The sequence below is a fragment of the Lipotes vexillifer genome, unplaced genomic scaffold (assembly GCF_000442215.2).
Source record: "Lipotes vexillifer unplaced genomic scaffold, Lipotes_vexillifer_v1.1 scaffold412, whole genome shotgun sequence".
NCBI classification, from domain to species: domain Eukaryota; kingdom Metazoa; phylum Chordata; class Mammalia; order Artiodactyla; family Lipotidae; genus Lipotes; species Lipotes vexillifer.
The window spans coordinates 717,744-730,544 of NW_006798464.1; positions in this window are offsets into that span (position 1 = coordinate 717,744).

Below are 12,801 nucleotides of genomic sequence, written 5' to 3' on the forward strand. Positions count from 1 at the left end.
GGAAAGAGAGAGAGAGGCGAAGAAGAGAGAGAAAGAGAGGGAGAATCAAGCGGATACACAGAGAGAAACAGCAAGGAAATCAGAGAGAGATACAAGAGAGACAGGGGATGGTGGTGGAGACAGAGGAGAGAGATGGGGAGACACACAGGGGACAAGCCTGACACAGGTGGAGAGAGTCAGAGAGAGACCTACAGACAGACATGGAAAGAGACCGTGGAAGACAGGAGAAGGGCAGGAGAGGAGAGAAGGTAGGGGACACTCCCCGCAGGTGTCCCCAGGTCCCCTTCCCCAGGCTTCCCTTGTCAGGACTGTCTCCGCAGTTCCCAGAGGCTCTAAGGGGCAAGAATCAGAGCCCTCCGAGATGATTCCCTCTTTGCTCTGAACCCTGGGGCCGTGCGCACCTGCATTTGAAGCTCAGGGGAAGCCGGCACTACCTCTAGGCTGGTAAGTGACAGACTCCAGTCCAGGGCCGACATGTTCTGAGGGCTCTGAAAGGCAGAAGGGCAGCTCTCACTGGACTCCAGGGAGGTGCTGCAGATGGGGAGCCCCACCCACCTGTCAAAGGAGTTTACATTTATTTAGGAAGGATGAGACCAAAAATTTCAAATTCTTAAAAAAATTCCTTTTGAAAATGTTATTAAGCTTTTAAGATGATAAAGAAAAAACGCTTTGCCGTGACAACACAGGAGGAGATCACGTGAAGAGCAACGATTCCCCCCCCGCAACATCCCCAAGCACATTCTAGGGGACAGGATTCAAATCCGGAGCCCTCTAAGCCAGATTCACAAGTGGTTCCCTTAGCCTTCCCTCCCCTTGGCCCATGGGACTGGGGCTACTGGGGTTGGCATTCGTGCCAGCTCTGCCCGCAGGACCCCTTGGTGGCATCTCTTAGGAACATACAGAAGGGTCAGGTCTTTAGTGAAGCAGCTTTTCACAAGTACCCATGTATGTAAGTGCACAAGCATGCACAAGCACACACGTGCACGCACGAGCACACACGTGCATGTGCACACACAACCCATCTTCCAGGTGTGGCTCCTGGTGTGTCCGAGGGGTCAGCTAGGTGACCTTTTATTACGATCCTTGGTAACAGTCAACCAGAAAGGTTAGAACACATATCGGGTACTGGGGTGCTGCTCATAACCATGGTCTTTGGGACACTTGGCCTGTGTTCCTTGGTGCTCAGTGACTCAAGTGGAGAAATTTCAGGCACAAGAGAAAGACAAACAGTGCTGGGCCGACAGGGGAGAGGTTTGAGGGGAAAGATGAGCAGATGGGCCAGACCCATCCCTTTGTGCCTTTAATGACTGATATCTTCTTCTATCAAGCATTTACAGTGATGTTTATCTCATGTGCATTTAATTATGTGTATAGACACTCAAAATATTTTTAATTAAAAATACTGAATACATTTGAAAATGTACTCTTTCTTGTATCCTACATATTAGTACATCCATTTATACATGTATATTACTGTTCAGAGTTGTATATATAAAACCATGTATACTGACTTGCTGGGCAAATTTTAAAGGCTCACTAGGGGTAATATTTTTTTTCAAATATTTAATTAATTTATTTATTTATGGCTGCTTCGGGTCTTAGTTGCAGCATGTGGGCTTCTCTCTAGCTGTGGTGTGTGAACTCAGTGGCTGCGGTGCACAGGCTCTCTAGTTGTGGCACACGGGCTTAGTTGCAGAGCGTGGGCTTAGTTGTCCCGGCTTAGTTGCCCTGAAGCATGTAGGATCTTAGTTACTTGACCAGGGATAGGACCTGTGTCCCCTGCATTGGAAGTTGAACTCTTTTTTTTTTTTTTAATTAATTTATTTATTTGGCTGTGTTGGGTCTTCGTTGCTCCATGTGGGCTTTCTCTAGTTGTGGCGAGGTGGGGGCTACTCTTCGTTGCTGTGCACGGGCTTCTCATTGCCCTTCTCATTGCCCTTCTCAGGCGCACGGACTAGGCGCACGGACTTCAGTAGTTGAGGCGCACGGCCTTAGTTGCTCCGCAGCACGTGGTATGGGATCTTCCCAGACCAGGGCTCAAACCCGTGTCCCCTGTATTGGCAGGCAGATTCTAAACCACCACGCCACCAGGGAAGCCCCAGAAGGTGGATTCTTAACCACAGGACCACCAGTGAAGTCCCCCACTAGGGGTAATTTTGACTATACTGGATGTTGACTATAAGTAATGACTCTAACCCTTCAAAAGATAAGACTCCACTGTGCCTATTCCCTCCTCTCTGCCAAGCCCCCCATTATGCCCTGGGGGAGACAGAAACAAAGGTCCCACCTTGTGGGATATTGCATCCTATTGGGGGTAGCCGTATAGGCACATGATGAGAATATACTGTGATGAGTGTTACAGGGGAGGTGTGTCCACGGGGAAATGGCATCCAGGAAGGCTTTGTAGAGCAGAGGACACTGGAGGAAATTCTCAGAGGGGGAGTAGGAGAGGTTATGGGCACTAATAGTTTCAGCCTTGCTCCTGATGTCTGGGAGACAGCCTGGGTTCAAAGCCTGGCCCTGACACATACTAGCTGTGGGACCTTGGGCTAGTTACCTCATCTCACTGGACCTAACATCCACAGCAGATGCTGTTGGTCACCCACCAGCAGGCATTTCTTTGTCCTTGCACAACTCTAACTTTGTCTCTGGCTCAGGGAAGGGGAACCAAGCTCCAGCCCCAGTCCCAGCCTCCGGGGGAGGGTTCCAGAAGATTTAAGTCCTTGTCCCCTTGTCAGTGATTGGTTTAGGCATTGAAACATATTGCACCATTGGCACAACTGCCTAACAAACCACCTTGACATTTCAAACAACAACAATCATTTCCTTTTTTATTTATTTTTGGCTATGTTGGGTCTTTGTTGCTGCGTGGACTTTCTCTAATTGCGGCGAGCAGGGTCTACTCTTTGTTGCAGTGCGTAAGCTTCTCATTGCAGTGGCTTCTCTTGCTGCAGAGCACGGGATCTAGGCGAGTGGGCTCAGTAGTTGTGGTTTGCAGGCCCTAGAGCGCAGGCTCAGTAGTTGTGGCGCATGGGCTTAGTTGCTCCGCAGCATGTGGGATCTTCCCAGACTAGGGCTCGAACCCGTGTCCCCTGCATTGGCAAGCGGATTCTTAACCTCTGTGCCACCAGGGAAGTCCCAACAATCATTTCTTTTGCTCAATACATCTGTGATTGGGGCAGGAATCAGTGGGATGGCTCATCTAGGTTTCACATGGTATCAACTGGGCAGTTTGAGTGGAGCTAGAGGATCAATCACACCGCTGGAAGTTGGGGCTGGCTGTGGGCCGGTCACTCAGCCTAGCCTGTGGGCCAAGGGCCTCCATTCCTCCTTGCTTGGACTTCTTCAGACATGGACGCTGGGTTCCCAGAACAAGGGTCCCAAGACGCAGGAAAGAGAAGCTGTCATTTCTTAAGGTCTGGGCCTGGAAGCTGGCACAGTGTCATTTTGTCCTGTTCTATTGGGCAAGCAGTCACCAAACTCAGATTCAAGGGGAGGGCACAGACCTCACCTCTTGATGAGAAGAATATGGAAGAATTGGGGGTGGGGGCATGTTTTAAAATTGCTGTAGCCAGTGAAACATGGGGAGAAGTCTGTTGGGGGGTGATTTCTAAGAAAGGTTTCTTTGCTCCCCAAAAGAGACATAGGCTTAACTGAATCACAACTGAGAGGCCAACATAAGAAATGAGACTCTCCCAAGAAGAATAGGATGATCATACGCTTGACCCTTTACACTTATATTCTTAGTTTCATAAAATTCAGGGAAAGGAGACCATTATAATAATATCTCCTGCAGTTGTTATATTTGGGATCATAACAAAGCATGCCTAAATTACATATAATTATGTGAATTATACTTAAAATCCTGTAGAATTTCAATATTTGATGGGAAAACTCAATACTGTCAAGATGCCAATCCTTCCTAAATTAAAGTATAAATACAATATAATACCACTGAGATTGGAATTTAGAAACATTCTAAAGTTCATCTGGAAGAGTGAATGTGAAAAATTAACCAAGAAAATTTTGAGAGAGAAGTGTTCTCACAGGACACACAAACACATATAAAGGGATGTATCATAGCATAAGTTTCAATAACAAGAAATTGGAGACAACTTGAATGTCCACCCCCAGGGGAATAGTTAAATAAATTAGAGAGTATGACTCAAACTTGAGCATGCATCAGGATCACCTGGAGACTGTCAGGCCCTGCTCTCAGAGTTTCTGTAGGCTGGGGGAGGAAAGGCTCAAGAATTTTGCGTTTCAAACAGGCTCCCAGGTGATGGCGATGCCGCTGGTCCAGACCACACTTTGAGAACCCCTGAATTAGAGACTCTCTCTACTAGAGAATACACTGAAATTGATCAAAGGACAAGGTGTGTGTGAGCTGCAAAAGATAAAGAATAACATCAATTTTCCCTCCCCAAACACAAAAACTAAACTTAATCAAATTATGTGTGTGTATAATTTCACTTAAAAAGATGACTGAAGGGAAAAAAGACAGGTAAGGCAAAGGTAGATGTTGCCCTGGACATTGCCGCGTCTGCATGCGATGCTGCAGCCACCTTTATACTGGCCTGACGTTGGAGCCAATAGCAAGGGGGGAGGAGCCATGAGAATCACAGGAAAGCATGCCCGCAGCCTGGTGTATCCCTGGAACTCTTGTTATGTGAATTAGTAAGTCCTCATATGGCTTAAGCCATTTTTTGTTGGGGTCTTCTTTTACTCACAGCCCAAACTGTGTAACTGATACATTAATGACTGAATAAGATCATATAAGTGAGTGCTTACTTGGGCACTTGACACATAGCCCTCTTCCATCCAGCCACCTTTTACTGCACTTATTCTGGAAAAGCTTTCTGGGCTGGGCCATAATAGGAAATACTGTGAGGAAGCTGGCGGATTCCCTGACCTCCAGGAGCTCAGAGTGGATAAGGGGAGCCAAGAGAAGCAAAAGAAGGGATTTAATGGTTCATGCAACTGGGAAATCCAGGAATGGGCTGGCTTCAGGTGTGGCAGAGTCCTGTTACTCAATTGATGTCAATTGGTCTCTTTTTCAATGTGGCTCAGGTCTCCTCTTTGTGAGCTAGCTGCATTCTGTCCTTCTGTGGAGCACTTCCTCTATGCAGTGGGAGGAGAGCATGGATTTTGTCAACCATAAGGCTTACATCCTACCATCTGAGCAAGCCTAGAGGAAAGAGAGGGCTCCTCTTTTCCCTGCCTCCATATATAAAATCCCAGGGAAGGAGACTGACTGGCTTAGCCTGTGCCACGTGCCCTTATCTGGCCAAAAATTGTGGTCGGGGGATGGCATACCATGCTTGGCCTAACATGTGTATTGTGTGGGTGTTTACATATATCATTTATGCCATATATGTGTATATATTGGGTATATATATATATTTTAATCTATTGTGTTTTTTTAAGATTTAATTTTATTTTTGGCTGCTTTGGGTCTTTTTTTAAAATAAATTTATTTATTTTTGGCTGTGTTGGGACTTTGTTGCTGCGCGTGGGCTTTCTCTAGCTGCTGAGAGCAGGGGCTACTCTTCGTTGTGTTGCACTGGCTTCTCATTGCGGTGGCTTCTCTTGTTGCGGAGCACAGGCTCTAGGCGCACGGGCTTCAGTAGTTGTGGCTCGTGGGCTCTAGAGCGCAGGCTCAGTAGTTGTGGCACACGGGCTTCATTGCTCCGTGGCATGTGGGATCTTCCCGGACCAGGGCTCGAACCCGTGTCCCCTGCATTGGCAGGTGGATTCTTATCCACTGTGCCACCATGGAAGTCCCTAATCTATTGTTGTATAACAGTATTACCACAAATGCAGCAGTGTGAGACAACACATATAATCTCACAGCTTTTGTGGGTCAGGAATCCTGGCATGGCTTAGCTGGGTCCTCTGCAAGCCTGCAATCAAGGTGCAGGCCAGGACTGAGGCCTCATCTGGAGGCTCAGCTGGGGAAGGGTCCACTTCCAAGTTCATGCAGCACTTGGCCAAATTCAGTTCCTTGCACATACAGGACTGAGGGCTCATTTTCTTGCTGGCTGTCACCTGTCCTCAGTTTCTAAAGGCCATTTTCAGGTGGGCTGCAACATGGCCACCTGCTTTATCAAAACCAACAAGGGAGTGAGAGAATTAGTAAGATGGGTGCTACAATCTTTTTTTTTTTTTTTGGCCACGCCATGTGGCACATGGGATCTTAGTTCCCTGACCAAGGATCGGACCGGTGCCCCCTACAGTGGAAGCTCAGAGTCTTAACCACTGGACCGCCAGGGAGGTTCCCGGGTACTACATTCTTACGTAATGTAATCACATCATCATATACATGTAATCACATACATCCCATCACCTTTGCTGTATCCTGTTGTTTAGACGTAAGTCACAGGTCCTGCCCAATCTCAAGGAGATGGGATTCTGCATGGGCATGAATACCAAGAAGTGGGTATCATGGGGGCCACCTCAAGAGTTTGTCTCCATATAGTATATATACATACATGTATATGTTTACTGAATAGTTTATTACATATATAGTTGTTCTCTGCTTGCTATTCTCCACCTCATTCTCCCAGTGTAGCCAAAATTCATTCATTCACTTATTCATTCACTTAACAAGTACTGATCAGTCCCCTGCAATGTGCCATGCTCAGCCCTAGGAAGATGGATTCCTGTTCTCATAGGACTTATATCTACTGGGGGAACTGATAGTTAACTAATCACACAACGAAATACATCATCACAGACTCCGTAAATGCTATGAAGAAAAGTTCAGGGTACAGTAAAGGCATATAACTAGGGGTCCTGTCCTGGTCTAGGGCTCAGGAAAAGTTCCTCTGAGATATATTTCCTGAAATTTAAGGATGAATAGAAAATGCAGTACACACGGAGTCAATGCAATGGGGCAGGGTGTGTAGAACACTCTAGGCAAAGGGCATGGCCTATGCAAAGGCCCTGAGGCAGAACTGTATGACTAATTCCTAGAACTCAGTGAATTCCCTGAGGCTGGCATCCCGAACAGCAAGGGGGAGTGGAGCAAGGGGGAGTGGAGAATGCCGTTCCTGATCCTGTCACTCCTGGTGCTTAAAACTCTTCAATGACTTGTTCTCAGAACCCTTAGTATAATATCCAAACTTGCCCTTGGGTAGACTCCTGCCTTCCCCTCTGGCTGCATGCCTGACCACTCCTGAGCCAGATGTTCTGTCACCTCCCAGAAGTTGGTTTCTCCACCCCCAACCCTTTGCTTGAGTAATTCCTATTTGTCCTTCAGGACACAGATTAGACATCATGGCCTCTGGAAAGCTGGGTTAAATATTCTCCTGTTTGTCTCTGCAAACCCATGGGTTCCATGCAGGTTTTGTCAGGAGGGAGGGGAGTGAGAATGGGTCATTGTTCCATGGTCTCCTCTCCTCCCTCCCTCATAGGGTCACTTGGAGCTGGCTATGGCCGTTGACAGATATCACCGATCTGCTTGAGACAGCCCTCTCCACATAACCCTCCCCCATCCAGGATCCTCAAACCCTCCCTTCCTTTGTCTCTTCCAGTGACCTAAGAGTGGTAACAGCCTAGCTGTGACTAAAAGTGTGTGATTAAAAGCTGGACCTCTGGGGCCATAGTTTGAACGCCAGCTTTGCTACATACTTAGCTGTGTGACTTTGGGCAAGTTACTCAACCTCTCTGTGCTTCAGTTTCTTCATGAGTTAAAATGAGGATAATAACTGTACTCCCTTCATAGAATTGTTATGAAGATTAAATGAATTGGGACTTCTCTGGTGGTCCAGTGGTAAAGAATACGCCTTCCAATGCAGGGGACGCAGGTTTGATCCCTGGTTAGAGAACTAAGATCCCAAATGCCTCAGGGCAATTAAGCCCATGAGCCACAACTACTGAGCTCGAGCGCCTCAATGAGAGAGCCTGCATGCTGCGAACTATAGAGCCCACATGCTCTGGAGCCTGCGCTCCACAACAAAAGATCCCGCATGCTGCAACTAAGACCTAACGCAAAATAAAATAAAAATAAAAAAAATAAATCTTAAAAAAAAGATTAAATGAATTAATATATGTAAAGTACCTAGAACTGTGCCTGGCACAGAGTAGGTGCTTTGTGTTGTTCTTATTGGTCTTTAGTCCTCTCCTGGCCTGACCAGTTACTGTATCATTGCTTTTAGACCTGCCTCCTGAATAGGGCTGTGGAACCTGAAGTCGGAGTGCCTGGGGCTTCCCTGCACCCCTGTCTTCCAGCACCTGCCCTAGTAGAGGTCAAATGGCAACTGCCCAGTGAATTGTATTTGATCTAAGAAGATTTCTGGCCATCATCTCATTCAGGGATAAACATGGACTCTGGCCTTTCCTCCCAGTTGGGGAGTGAGGGGTGCTGAGCTGTACCTGCAGACCCTCCCTTGGATCTCTCTCCCTGCCCCAACCCCCAGTGCCACCCTGCACCCCAGCCTCCTGACAGCTCCGGGTAGGGCAGATCCTAACAGCCCTGAATGGAACAGTGAGGAGGCACCTGGTCGGTAAGGGGTGGGGGGTAGGGGTGGGCAGCAACCCTGTGAGCATCTGTGGGGGGAGAGGGCTCCTCACTTTCAGAGGGACACCAACAAGCCAGGTGGGTCCAGCGGGGAGTGGCCAGAGTGGGCATGGCCCCATCATCTCAGATGCAGAGGTGTTAGGTTGCCACACCCAAGGGAGATGGGAGGGGTCCTCACATGCTGAAGTGGGGCCTGAGGGAGGGTAGCCCAGAGGGCAGGGGAATGCAGCCAGTGCAGGCCCCGGACAGGGAAATTACCTGTATCTGGACTGTTGACAGTCACCATTCTTAATGTTCACCATGGCTCCCAAGCAATGCATCCAGTGTCTGACCATCTTTGTGGCCATAGCTCTGTGCTGACTGTAGAGAGTGACCGCAGCTCACACCAGTGTGCCCATGCTAAGGGCCCCATGACCATGCCCTTCTGAAACAGGAGGGAAGGGGGCAGGGCACAACGTTTGAAGGAATGACATAGCCCAAGGACATGACATAAACTGATTAGAACCAAGTGGGTCCAAGATGGCGGACAAGTCGACTTCCAGTATACCTTGAGCCTCAGTATACACTCACTGAAACACATCAGCAAGCTAAATGACACAGCCACAGGCGCCATGACATTTCCAAGACTGACCATAAGTATCAAAAAGTGGGCGGTGGCCCAATTCTTGGAAATCCACCCCCTTTGTGAAATAGCTGGAATCCTCCTCCCACTCATTAGCCTATGAAATTACCCACCCCTATAAAAACTGACAACCCCAAACGCTGGTGCCTTTCTCACCTTCTGAGATGGCCCACACTCTGTCTGTGGAGTGTGTTTCTCTAAATAAATCCACTTCTTACTTATCACTTTGTCTCTCACTGAATTTCTTCTGAGATGAGACATCAAGAATCTAAGCTTCATTAAGTCCTGAAACCAGGTGTGTGATCTCAGTTGGAAGACTGTGGTTTTTTTTTTTTTTTCGCGTTACACGGGCCTCTCACTGTTGTGGCCCCTCCCGTTGCGGAGCACAGGCTCCGGACGCGCAGGCTCAGCGGCCATGGCTCACGGGCGCAGCCGCTCCGCGGCATGTGGGATCTTCCCGGACCGGGGCACGAACCCGCGTCCCCTGCAACGGCAGGCAAACTCTCAACCACTGCGCCACCAGGGAAGCCCAAGACTGTGGGTTTTGGCCGCGTTCGAGTCCCAGCCTCGTGGGTTCAAGTCCCAATCTGAGGTGCACGGTTTCACTTCCTGGGTCATCTTAGTTCTCTGCATCCTCCATGCCTCAAACAGAACCCGGCTGACTGTCAGTTCTTGTTTGCTGCTTGAAGGAAGGAATGAATGCCTGTGGGCTGGGGTAGAAGGGACAAAGGGATCAGTAGACCTGGGTTCAAATTTCTGCTCTTGGGGCTTCCCTGGTGGTGCAGTGGTTAAGAATCTGCCTGCCAATGCAGGGGACACGGGTTCAAGCCCTGATCAGGGAAGATCTCACATGCCACGGAGCAACTAAGCCCATGCGCCACAACTACTAAGCCTGCACTCTAGAGCCCGCACACCACAACTACTGAGCCCACGTGCCACAACTACTGAAGCCCGCACACCTAGAGCCCGTGCTCCACAAGAGAGGCCACTGCAATGAGAAACCCATGCACCATGACGAAGAGTAGCCCCTGCTCGTCGCCACTAGAGAAGGCCCACGTGCACGAACGAAGACCCAACGAAGCCAGAAATAAATTAAAAAATAAATTAATTTTAAAAAAATTTCTGCTTTTCACCTACTGACCTTGGGCAAGTCATTTAGCTTATCTGAGCCTCAGTTTCTTTGTGAAATGGGAAGCCCAGGGCCTACCTCCCTGGATTGCTCTCAGGCTCAATGAGCTGCTGTGTACAAAGTAGTGACACAGTGGCTGGCGCCTGCATAAAGGCTCAGTAAACTGATAAGAACTTTTTCTGAGTCTCTGCACATCCCCACATGTCCGCTTGCTGCGACTCGACTTACCCTTTCAGGATTCCATCTCTCCGGAACCTCCCAGATCCTATCCAGCTCCCAAACCACTCAAGTCTCAGCCTGGCCGTCAAAGGATCAGGCATAAAGACAGAAAGCTGCCCATCTTCACCCTGAAGGAAACTGGAGGCCAATTCTTCTGTCCTCTATGGGGTCCTTGCCTCCTTCTCCATCCTTCATCTTGACTGGCCAAAAAGGACATCCCAGAGCACAACCCAAGCTGGAAGTTTCTGGAATTCATGGGAAAAAGCTCCACACTAGTTAGGGGAGAATTCCCAAGGCCTGGGTGCCCCACACTCCCAGCCTGTCTGCTCCCTCGAAAAGGGTCCGGGTACCTCCTATTTTCCCAGCCAGGAGGCCTGCCAGTTCCCACATTACCACATGAATGGGCCACAAGGCGCCCTGTCCACTCGAGCAAACAATTTGGCTAGCAAATTGACATAATTAGGAGAGACAGAGAGGGAAGAAAGCCGCCGGGCTCCCACAGCAGCCCGCGGGCAGCTCCTGCCGAGCTCCTCCTGGGCTTTGTGGGCCTGGTGCTCAGGGCTGATTAGAAACCTTGTGGCCTTTTCAAGAGCCCTAAGTGATTGGCCCCCTTAATCTGATTACAACTTGCAGAGCCCCTCCAGCCGCCTCTGAAGGGCCGTTCTCAAGCATCCTGCTCGATGGTGCACACACGAGTACACACACACACACACACACACACACACACTTAGCACCCACTCAGGCCTGCTGGTAGAGACGCTGCCTCTTTCCTCACCATGGCTCACCTCTTTAGTCAGGGACCTCTGAGGACCTCTGAGCTGGCCTAGTCGCCGCCTTCAGGCCCCATTCCCCTCAAGACAGGCCCTAAACCTGACACACAAGGGGACTGACACTGCCCCTAACACATTGGGTCACCTATCTTTTTATTTTTTTAATTTCTTAATACAATTTTAAAAGTTACTTTCCATTTACAGTTATTACAAAACATTAGCTATACTCCCCATGTCGTACAATACATCCTTGAGTCTATCTTACACCCAACAGTTTGTACTTCCCTCTCGCCCACCCCAAATTGCCCTCCCCCCACCCCAACTGGTAACCACTAGCTTGTTCTTTATATCTTGGGTCACCTATCTTTAGAGTGTCCACTCGGATACACTGCCCAGGCCAGGGGCACACGCGTACACTCACACCCCATGGGCATGCCTCCCCACCACCCATCCCTCCTCAGAGCGGCCACTCTGAGCATCCAGGACAAGATACCCGACCCCACCAAGGGCAGCCCTCTCTCCACAGCAGCTGTATTTCCGGGACTTCTCGGGCTGCAGCTCCCAGGGGATTAGGCCCAGCAGGCAGCCTGGACACAGCTCGGGCACAGGCTGCTTGGGCCGCCCCCCACCGGGAACTCAGCTCGCCGGGCTACCGTCAATGGCCTCAGCTCTCCACATCCACTTTCTAACTCTTAATCCCCGGAGCTGAGCCACAATGGCCCCTTTTCCCATACTTGCTCCTGGCCCTCACAGGCCCCAGCCTGGCCTCCCACCCCAATCGGAGCCCTCCTGGACCGCAGCGCAGGATGAGGGTGGGGCGGGGGACAAAGCTGGCCCAAGGTGGAAGGGGACAGAAGAGGAGGCTCTGGCCTTGTTAACTAACCACCCCTACCCCAAGAGATGCAAGACGGGCATGTGCGTATAGGTGGGTGACATGCGTAGGGCCCTCAGGGATGAGCCCCATGCTGCTGCACCCCATCTTTCAGGCCATTCAACCTGGAGGCTCTGAGAAAGGGTTCTCCACTTAGGAACCCCACTCTTTTCTCACACCGTCCTGAAGACCCTCATCTCCTGGCTGGGCCAGGAACCAGAGAGTGGGAAACATGGGGTCCAGGTTGGGACATTGAAATCAGAGGGACCTGGGCTCCAGTGTCACTTTAGCACCACCCTTAATAACACTGTGACCAAGGATGGGTTACCCCCACGGGTTATCCCCACCTGTGAGATGCTGGGAGCTGCTGGGAGGTTAAATAGCAGGGCCTGTAAGGTCAGCACAGTGCCCAGCACATAGTCAGCACTCAATACATGGCTGCTGTCATCATTTGTGAGTCAAAACAGGAGGGGACTTGGGGTACAGCCACCAAACAACAGATGTGGGGATAGTCTCTGGGTGTGCCCCTGCAGCCCTGCTGGAATCTGGGCTCTGCAGGGTCCTGCGAAAACCGTCAGTCACAGCTGTGCCCTCCAGGATAAGCCTCACAGTATGAGCCTCCCAGTTGCCAACATTTTAAAGACCTCATCCCCAATCACGTGACCCAGA